Source organism: Schistocerca nitens, chromosome 1 (genome assembly GCF_023898315.1).
Source record: "Schistocerca nitens isolate TAMUIC-IGC-003100 chromosome 1, iqSchNite1.1, whole genome shotgun sequence".
In the NCBI taxonomy this organism is placed as follows: domain Eukaryota; kingdom Metazoa; phylum Arthropoda; class Insecta; order Orthoptera; family Acrididae; genus Schistocerca; species Schistocerca nitens.
In genome coordinates, this window is record NC_064614.1 from 1,320,369,172 (window position 1) to 1,320,378,232 (window position 9,061).

A 9,061-nucleotide genomic window follows, 5' to 3' on the forward strand; every position below is an offset into this window, starting at 1 on the left:
AACCTGCGGAGGTGCATCGGAATGTAAAACTGGTGACACAGGAAACGCTCGAAACATAGACAGTAGAAAGACAAACTCTTCATGTACTTAAGTCGACATTGTGTCTCTTATATTTAATTCCGATGCAATTTCCGTGTTCCGTCATCACCGTGAAGGTCCAATGGATACAGTAAACCTGCGGAGGTGCATCGGAATGTAAAACTGGTGACACAGGAAACGCTCAAAGCATAGACACTAGGAAGACTCAGTCATACTGTACTTAAGTCGGCAATGTGTTTCTTATATTTAATTCCGATGCTATTTCTGTGTTACATCGTCAATGGGAAGGTCCAAGGGTTACAATAAACCTCCGCAGGTGCATCGGAATGTAAAACTGGTGACACAGGAAGCACTCAAAACATAGACAGTAGGAAGACTCAGTCTTCCTGTACTTGAGTCGGCATTGTGACTCTTATATTAATTGCGATGCCATTTCTGTGTTTCATCGTCAATGGGAAGGTCCAAGGGATACAGTAAACCTGCACAGGTGCATCGGAATGTAAAACTGGTGACACCGGAAACGCTCAAAACATAGACAGTAGGAAGACTCAGTCTTCCTGTACTTAAGTCGGCATTGTGTCTCTTATATTTAATTCCGATCAAATTTCTGTATTTCATCGTCAATGCGAAGGTCCAAGGCATACAGTAAACCTGCAGAGGTGCATCGGAATGTAAAAGTGGTGACACGGGAAACGCTCAAATCATAGACCTTAAGAAGACTCAGTTTTCTTGTACTTAAGTCGGCATTGTGTCTCTTATATTTAATTCCGATGCAATTTCTGTGTTTCATCGTCAATGGGAAGGTCCAATGAATACAGTAAACCTGCAGAGATGCATCAGAATGTAAAACTGGTGTCGCAGGAAACGCTCAAAACATAGACAGTAGGAAGACTCAATATTCCTGTACTTCAGTCGGCATTGTGTCTGTTATTCTTAATTCCGTTGCAATTTCTGTGTTTCATCGTCAATGGGAAGGTCCAAGGGATACAGTAAACCTGCACAGGTGCATCGGAATGTAAAACTGGTGACACCGGAAACGCTCAAAGCATAGACAGTAGGAAGACTCAGTCTTCCTGTACTTATGTCGGCATTGTGTCTGTCATACTTAATTCCGATGCAATTTCTGTGTTTCATCGTCACTGTGAAGGTCCAAGAGATACAGCAAACCTGCAGAGGTGCATCGGAATGTAAAAATGCTGACACAGGAAACGCTCAATCATAGACATTAATATCACTCAGTCTTCCTGTACTTAAGTCGGCATTGTGTCTCTTATATTTAATTCCGATGCAATTTCTGTATTTCATCGTCAATGCGAAGGTCCAAGGCATACAGTAAACCTTCAGAGGTGCAGCGGAATGTAAAAATGGTGACACGGGAAACGCTCAAATCATAGACCTTAAGAAGACTCAGTTTTCTTGTACTTAAGTCGGCATTGTGTCTCTTATATTTAATTCCGATGCAATTTCTGTGTTTCATCGTCAATGGGAAGGTCCAAGGGTTACAATAAACCTCCACAGGTGCATCGGAATGTAAAACTGGTGACACAGGAAACGCTCAAAACATAGACAGTAGGAAGACTCAGTCTTCCTGTACTTGAGTCGGCATTGTGACTCTTATATTAATTGCGATGCCATTTCTGTGTTTCATCGTCAATGGGAAGGTCCAAGGGATACAGTAAACCTGCACAGGTGCATCGGAATGTAAAACTGGTGACACCGGAAACGCTCAAAACATAGAAAGTAGGAAGACTCAATCTTCCTGTACTTCAGTCGGCATTGTGTCTGTTATACTTAATTCCGATGCAATTTCTATGTTTCATCGTCAATGGGAAGGTCCAAGGGATACAGTAAACCTGCAGAGATGCATCGGAATGTAAAACTGGTGACACCGGAAACGCTCAAAACATAGACACTAGGAAGACTCAGTCTTCCTGTACTTAAGTCGGCATTGTGTCTCTTATATTTAATTCCGATGAAATTTCTGTATTTCATCGTCAATGGGAAGGTCCAAGGGATACAGTAAACCTGCAGAGATGCATCGGAATGTAAAACTGGTGACACAGGAAACGCTCAAAACATAGACCGTAAGATGACTCAGTTTTCTTGTACTTAAGTCGGCGTTGTGTCTCTTATATTTAATTCCGATGCAATTTCTGTGTTTCATCGTCAATGGGATGGTCCAAGGGATACAGTAAACCTGCAGATGTGCATCGGAATGTAAAACTGGTGACACAGGAAACGCTCAAAGCATAGACACTTGGAAGACTCAGTCATCCTGTACTTAAGTCGGCAATGTGTCTCTTATATTTAATTCCGATGCAATTTCTGTGTTTCATCGTCAATGGGAAGGTCCAATGAATACAGGAAACCTGCAGAGGCGCATCGGAATGCAAAACAGGTGACACAGGAAGCGCTCAAAACATAGACCCTAAGAAGACTCAGTTTTCTTGTACTTATGTCGGCATTGACTCTCTTATATTTAATTCCGATCCAATTTCTGTATTTCATCGTCAATGCGAAGGTCCAAGGGATACAGTAAACCTTCAGAGGTGCATCGGAATGTAAAACTAGGAACACAGGAAACGCTCAAAACATAGACCGTAAGAAGACTCAGTTTTCTTGTACTTAAGTCGGCGTTGTGTCTCTTATATTTAATTCCGATGCAATTTCTGTGTTTTTTCGTCAATGGGAAGGTCCAATGGATACAGTAAACCGGCAGAGTTGCATCGGAATGTATAACTGCTGACACAGGAAACGCTCAAAACATAGACATTAATAACACTCGGTCTTCCTGTACTTAAGTCGGCATTGTGTCTCTTATATTTAATTCCGATGCAATTTCTGAATTTCATCGTTAATGCGAAGGTCCAAGGCATACAGTAAACCTTCAGAGGTGCATCGGAATGTAAAAGTGGTTACACGGGAAACGCTCAAATCATAGACCTTAAGGAGACTCTGTTTTCTTGTACTTAAGTCGGCATTGTGTCTCTTATATTTAATTCCGCTGCAATTTCTGTGTTTCATCGTCAATGGGAAGGTCCAATGAATGCAGTAAGCCTGCAGTGGTGCATCGGAATGTAAAACTGGTGTCGCAGGAAACGCACAAACATAGAGAGTAGGAAGGCTCAATCTTCCTGTACTTCAGTCGGCATTGTGTCAGTTATACCTAATTACGATGCAATTTCTGTGTTTCATCGTCAATGGGAAGGTCCAAGGGATACAGTAAACCTGCAGAGGTGCATCGGAATGTAAAACTGGTGACACAGGAAACGCTCAAAACATAGACCGTAAGAAGACACAGTTTTCTTGCACTTAGGTCGGCGTTGTGTCTCTTATATATAATTCCGCTGCAATTTCTGTGTTTCATCGTCAATGGGAAGGTCCAATGAATACAGTAAACCTGCAGATGTGCATCGGAATGTAAAACTGGTGACACAGGAAACGCTCAAAAGATAGACCGTAAGAAGACTCAGTTTTCTTGTACTTATGTGGGCATTGTATCTCTTATATTTAACTCCGATGCAATTTCTGTGTTTCATCGTCAATGGGAAGGTCCAATGAATACAGTAAACCTGCAGAGGTGCATCGGAATGTAAAACTGGTGACACAGGAAACGCTCAAAACATAGACCGTAAGAAGACTCAGTTTTCTTGTACTTAAGTCGGCGTTGTGTCTCTTATATTTAATTCCGATGCAATTTCTGTGTTTTTTCGTCAATGGGAAGGTCCAATGGATACAGTAAACCGGCAGAGTTGCATCGGAATGTAAAACTGGTGACACAGGAATCGCTCAAAACATAGACAGTAGGAAGACTCAGTCTTCCTGTACTTGAGTCGGCATTGTGACTCTTATATGTAATTGCGATGCCATTTCTGTGTTTCATCGTCAATGGGAAGGTCCAAGGGATACAGTAAACCTGCAGAGGTGCATCGGAATGTAAAAATGCTGACACAGGAAAAGCTCAAAACATAGACATTAATATGACTCAGTCTTCCTGTACTTGAGTCGGCATTGTGACTCTTATATTTAATTCCGATGCAATTTCTGAATTTCATCGTTAATGCGAAGGTCCAAGGCATACAGTAAACCTTCAGAGGTGCATCGGAATGTAAAACTGGTGACACAGGAAACGCTCAAAACATAGACAGTAGGAAGACAGTCTTCCTGTACTTGAGTCGGCATTGTGACTCTTATATGTAAATGCGATGCCATTTCTGTGTTTCATCGTCAATGGGAAGGTCCAAGGGATACAGTAAACCTGCAGAGGTCCATCGGAATGTAAAATGGCTGACACAGGAAGCGCTCAAAACATCGACAGTAGTAAGACTCAGTCTTCCTGTACTTCAGTCGGCATTGTGTCTCTTATATTTAATTCCGATGCCATTTCTGTGTTTCATCGTTAGTGCGAAGGTCCAAGGCATACAGTAAACCTTCAGAGGTGCATCGGAATGTAAAACTGGTGACACAGGAAACGCTCAAAACATAGACAGTAGGAAGACAGTCTTCCTGTACTTGAGTCGGCATTGTGACTCTTATATGTAATTGCGATGCCATTTCTGTGTTTCATCGTCAATGGGAAGGTCCAAGGGATACAGTAAACCTGCAGAGGTCCATCGGAATGTAAAAATGCTGACACAGGAAAAGCTCAAAACATAGACATTAATATTACTCAGTCTTCCTGTACTTGAGTCGGCATTGTGACTCTTATATTTCATTCCGATGCAATTTCTGAATTTCATCGTTAATGCGAAGGTCCAAGGCATACAGTAAACCTTCAGAGGTGCATCGGAATGTAAAAATGCTGACACAGGAAAGGCTCCAAACATAGACATTAATATGACTCAGTCTTCCTGTACTTGAGTCGGCATTGTGACTCTTATATTTAATTCCGATGCAATTTCTGAATTTCATCGTTAATGCGAAGGTCCAAGGCATACAGTAAACCTTCAGAGGTGCATCGGAATGTAAAAGTGGTTACACGGGAAACGCTCAAATCATAGACCTTAAGAAGACTCAGTTTTCTTGTACTTAAGTCGGCATTGAGTGTCTTATATTTAATTCCGCTGCAATTTCTGTGTTTCATCGTCAATGGGAAGGTCCAATGAATACAGTAAACCTGCAGAGGTGCATCGGAATGTAAAACTGGTGTCGCAGGAAACGCACAAACATAGACAGTAGGAAGACTCAATCTTCCTCTACTTCAGTCGGCATTGTGTCTGTTATACTTAATTCCGATGCAATTTCTGTGTTTCATCGTCAATGGGAAGGTCCAAGGGATACAGTAAACCTGCAGAGGTGCATCGGAATGTAAAACTGGTGACACAGGAAACGTTCAAATGATAGACAGTAGGAGGGCTCAGTCTTTCTGTACATAAGCCGGCATTGTGTCTCTTATATTTAAATCCGATGCAATTTCTGTTTTTCATCGTCAATGGGAAGGTCCAAGGGATACAGTAAACCTTCAGAGGTGCATCGGAATGTAAAACTAGGAACACAGGAAACGCTCAAAACATAGACCGTGAGAAGACTCAGTTTTCTTGTGCTTAAGTCGGAGTTGTGTCTCTTATATTTAATTCCGATGCAATTTCTGTGTTTCATCGTCAATGGGAGGGTCCAAGGGATACAGTAAACCTGCAGAGGTGCATCAGAACGTAAAACTGATGACACAGGAAACGCTCAAAACATAGACAGTAGAAATACAAACTCTTCCTGTACGTAAGTCGACATTGTGTCTCTTATATTTAATTCCGATGCAATTTCTGTGTTCCGTCATCACTGTGAAGGTCCAATTGATACAGTAAACCTGCGGAGGTGCATCGGAATGTCAAACTGGTGACACAGGAAACGCTCAAAACATAGACAGTAGGAAGACTCAGTCTTCCTGTACTTAAGTCGGCAATGTGTATCTTATATTTAATTCCGATGCAATTTCTGTGTTTCATCGTCAATGGGAAGGTCCAATGAATACAGTAAACCTGCAGAGACGCATCGGAATGTAAAACAGGCGACACAGGAAGCGCTCAAAACATAGACCCTAAGAAGTCTCAGTTTTCTTGTACGTATGTGGGCATTGTATCTCTTATATTTGACTCCGATGCAATTTCTGTGTTTCATCGTCAGTAGGGTGATCCAAGGGATACAGTAATGCTGCAGAGGTGCATCGGAATGTAAAAAAGGTGACCCAGGAAACGCTCAAAACATAGACAGTAGGAAGACTCAGACTTCCTGTACTGAAGTCGGCATTGTGTCTCTTATATTTAAGTCAGATGCAATTTCTGTGTTTTTTCGGCAATGGGAAGGTCCAATGGATACAGTAAACCGGCAGAGTTGCATCGGAATGTATAACTGGTGACACAGGAAACGCTCAAAACATTGACATTGATAACACTCAGTCTTCTCGTACTTAAGTCGGCATTGTGTCTCTTATATTTAATTCCGATGCAATTTCTGTATTTCATCGTCAATGGGAAGGTCCAAGGGATACAGTACACCTGCAGAGGTGAATCGGAATGTAAAACTGGTGACACAGGAAACGCTCAAAGCATAGACCGTAAGAAGACTCAGTTTTCTTGTACTCAAGTCGGCGTTGTGTCTCTTATAATTAATTCCGATGCAATTTCTGTGTTTCATCGTCAATGGGAAGGTCCAAGGGATACAGTAAACCTGCAGAGGTGCATCGGAATGTAAAACTGGTGACACAGGATACGCTCAAAACATAGACAGTAGAAAGACAAACTCTTCCTGTACTTAAGTCGACATTGTGTCTCTTATATTTAATTCCGATGCAATTTCTGTGTTTCATCATCACTGTGAAGGTCCAATGGATACAGTAAACCTGCGGAGGTGCATCGGAATGTAAAACTGGTGACACAGGAAACGCTCAAAGCATAGACAGTAGGAAGACTGTATTCTTGTACTTATGTGGGCATTGTATCTCTTATATTTAACTCCGATGCAATTTCTGTGTTTCATCGTCAATGGCAAGGTCCAATGAATACAGTAAACCTGCAGAGGTGCATCGGAATATAAAACTGGTGTCGCAGGAAACGGTCAAAATATAGACAGTTGGAAGACTCAATCTTCCTGTACTTCAGTTGGCATTGTGTCTCTTATATTTAGTTCCGATGCAATTTCTGTGTTTCATCGTCAATGGCAAGGTCCAATGAATACAGTAAACCTGCAGAGGTGCATCGGAATATAAAACTGGTGTCGCAGGAAACGGTCAAAATATAGACAGTTGGAAGACTCAATCTTCCTGTACTTCAGTCGGCATAGTGTCTGTTATACTTAATTCCGATGCAATTTCTGTGTTTCATCGTCAATGGGAAGGTCCAAGGGATACAGTAAACATGCAGAGGTGTATTGGAATGTAAAACTGGTGACACAGGAAACGCTCAAAACATAGACACTAGGAGGGCTCAGTCTTCCTGTACATAAGCCGGCATTGTGTCTCTTATATTTAAATCCGATGCAATTTCTGTTTTTCATCGTCAGTGGGAAGGTCCAAGGGATACAGTCAACCTGCACAGGTGCATGGGAATGTAAAACTGGTGACACCGGAAACGCTCAAAACATAGACAGTAGGAAGACTCAGTCTTCCTGTACTTAAGTCGGCATTCTGTCTCTTATATTTAATTCCGATGCAATTTCTGTATTTCATCGTCAATGGGAAGGTCCAAGGGATACAGTAAACCTGCAGAGGTGCATCGGAATGTGAAACTGGTGACACAGGAAACGCTCAAAACATAGACCGTAAGAAGACTGTATTCTTGTACTTATGTGGGCATTGTATCTCTTATATTTAACTCCGATGCAATTTCTGTGTTTCATCGTCAATGGGAAGGTCCAATGAACACAGTAAACCTGCAGAGGTGCATCGGAATGTAAAACTGGTGACACAGGAAACGCTCAAAACATAGACCGTAAGAAGACTCAGTTTTCTTGTACTTAAGTCGGCGTTGTGTCTCTTATATTTAATTCCGATGCAATTTCTGTATTTTTTCGTCAATGGGAAGGTCCAATGGATACAGTAAACCGGCAGAGTTGCATCGGAATGTATAACTGCTGACACAGGAAACGCTCAAAACATAGACATTAATAACACTCAGTCTTCCTGTATTTAAGTCGGCAGTGTGTCTCTTATATTTAATTCCGATGCAATTTCTGAATTTCATCGTTAATGCGAAGGTCCAAGGCATACAGTAAACCATCAGAGGTGCATCGGAATGTAAAAGTGGTTACACGGGAAACGCTCAAATCATAGACCTTAAGAAGACTCAATCTTCCTGTACTTAAGTCGGCATTGAGTCTCTTATATTTAATTCCGCTGCAATTTCTTTGTTTCATCGTCAATGGGAAGGTCCAATGATTACAGTAAAACTGCAGAGGTGCATCGGAATGTAAAACTGGTGACACAGGAAACGCTCAAAACATAGACCGTAAGAAGACTCAGTTTTCTTGTACTTATGTGGGCATTGTATCTCTTATATTTAACTCCGATGCAATTTCTGTGTTTCATCGTCAATGGGAAGGTCCAATGAATACAGTAAACCTGCAGAGGTGCATCGGAATGTAAAACTGGTGTCGCAGGAAACTCACAAACATAGACAGTAGGAAGACTCAATCTTCCTGTACTTCAGTCGGCATTGTGTCTGTTATACTTAATTCCGATGCAATTTCTGTGTTTCATCGTCAATGGGAAGGTCCAAGGGATACAGTAAACCTGCAGAGGTGCATCAGAACGTAAAACTGATAACACAGGAAACGCTCAAAACATAGAAAGTAGAAATACAAACTCTTCCTGTACGTAAGTCGACATTGTGTCTCTTATATTTAATTCCGATGCAATTTCTGTGTTTTTTCGTCAATGGGAAGGTCCAATGGATACAGTAAACCGGCAGAGTTGCATCGGAATGTAAAACTGGTGACCCAGGAAACACTCAAAACATAGACAGTGGGAAGACTCAGTCTTCCTGTTCTTAAGTCGGCATTGTGTCTCTTATATTTAAGTCCGATGCAATTT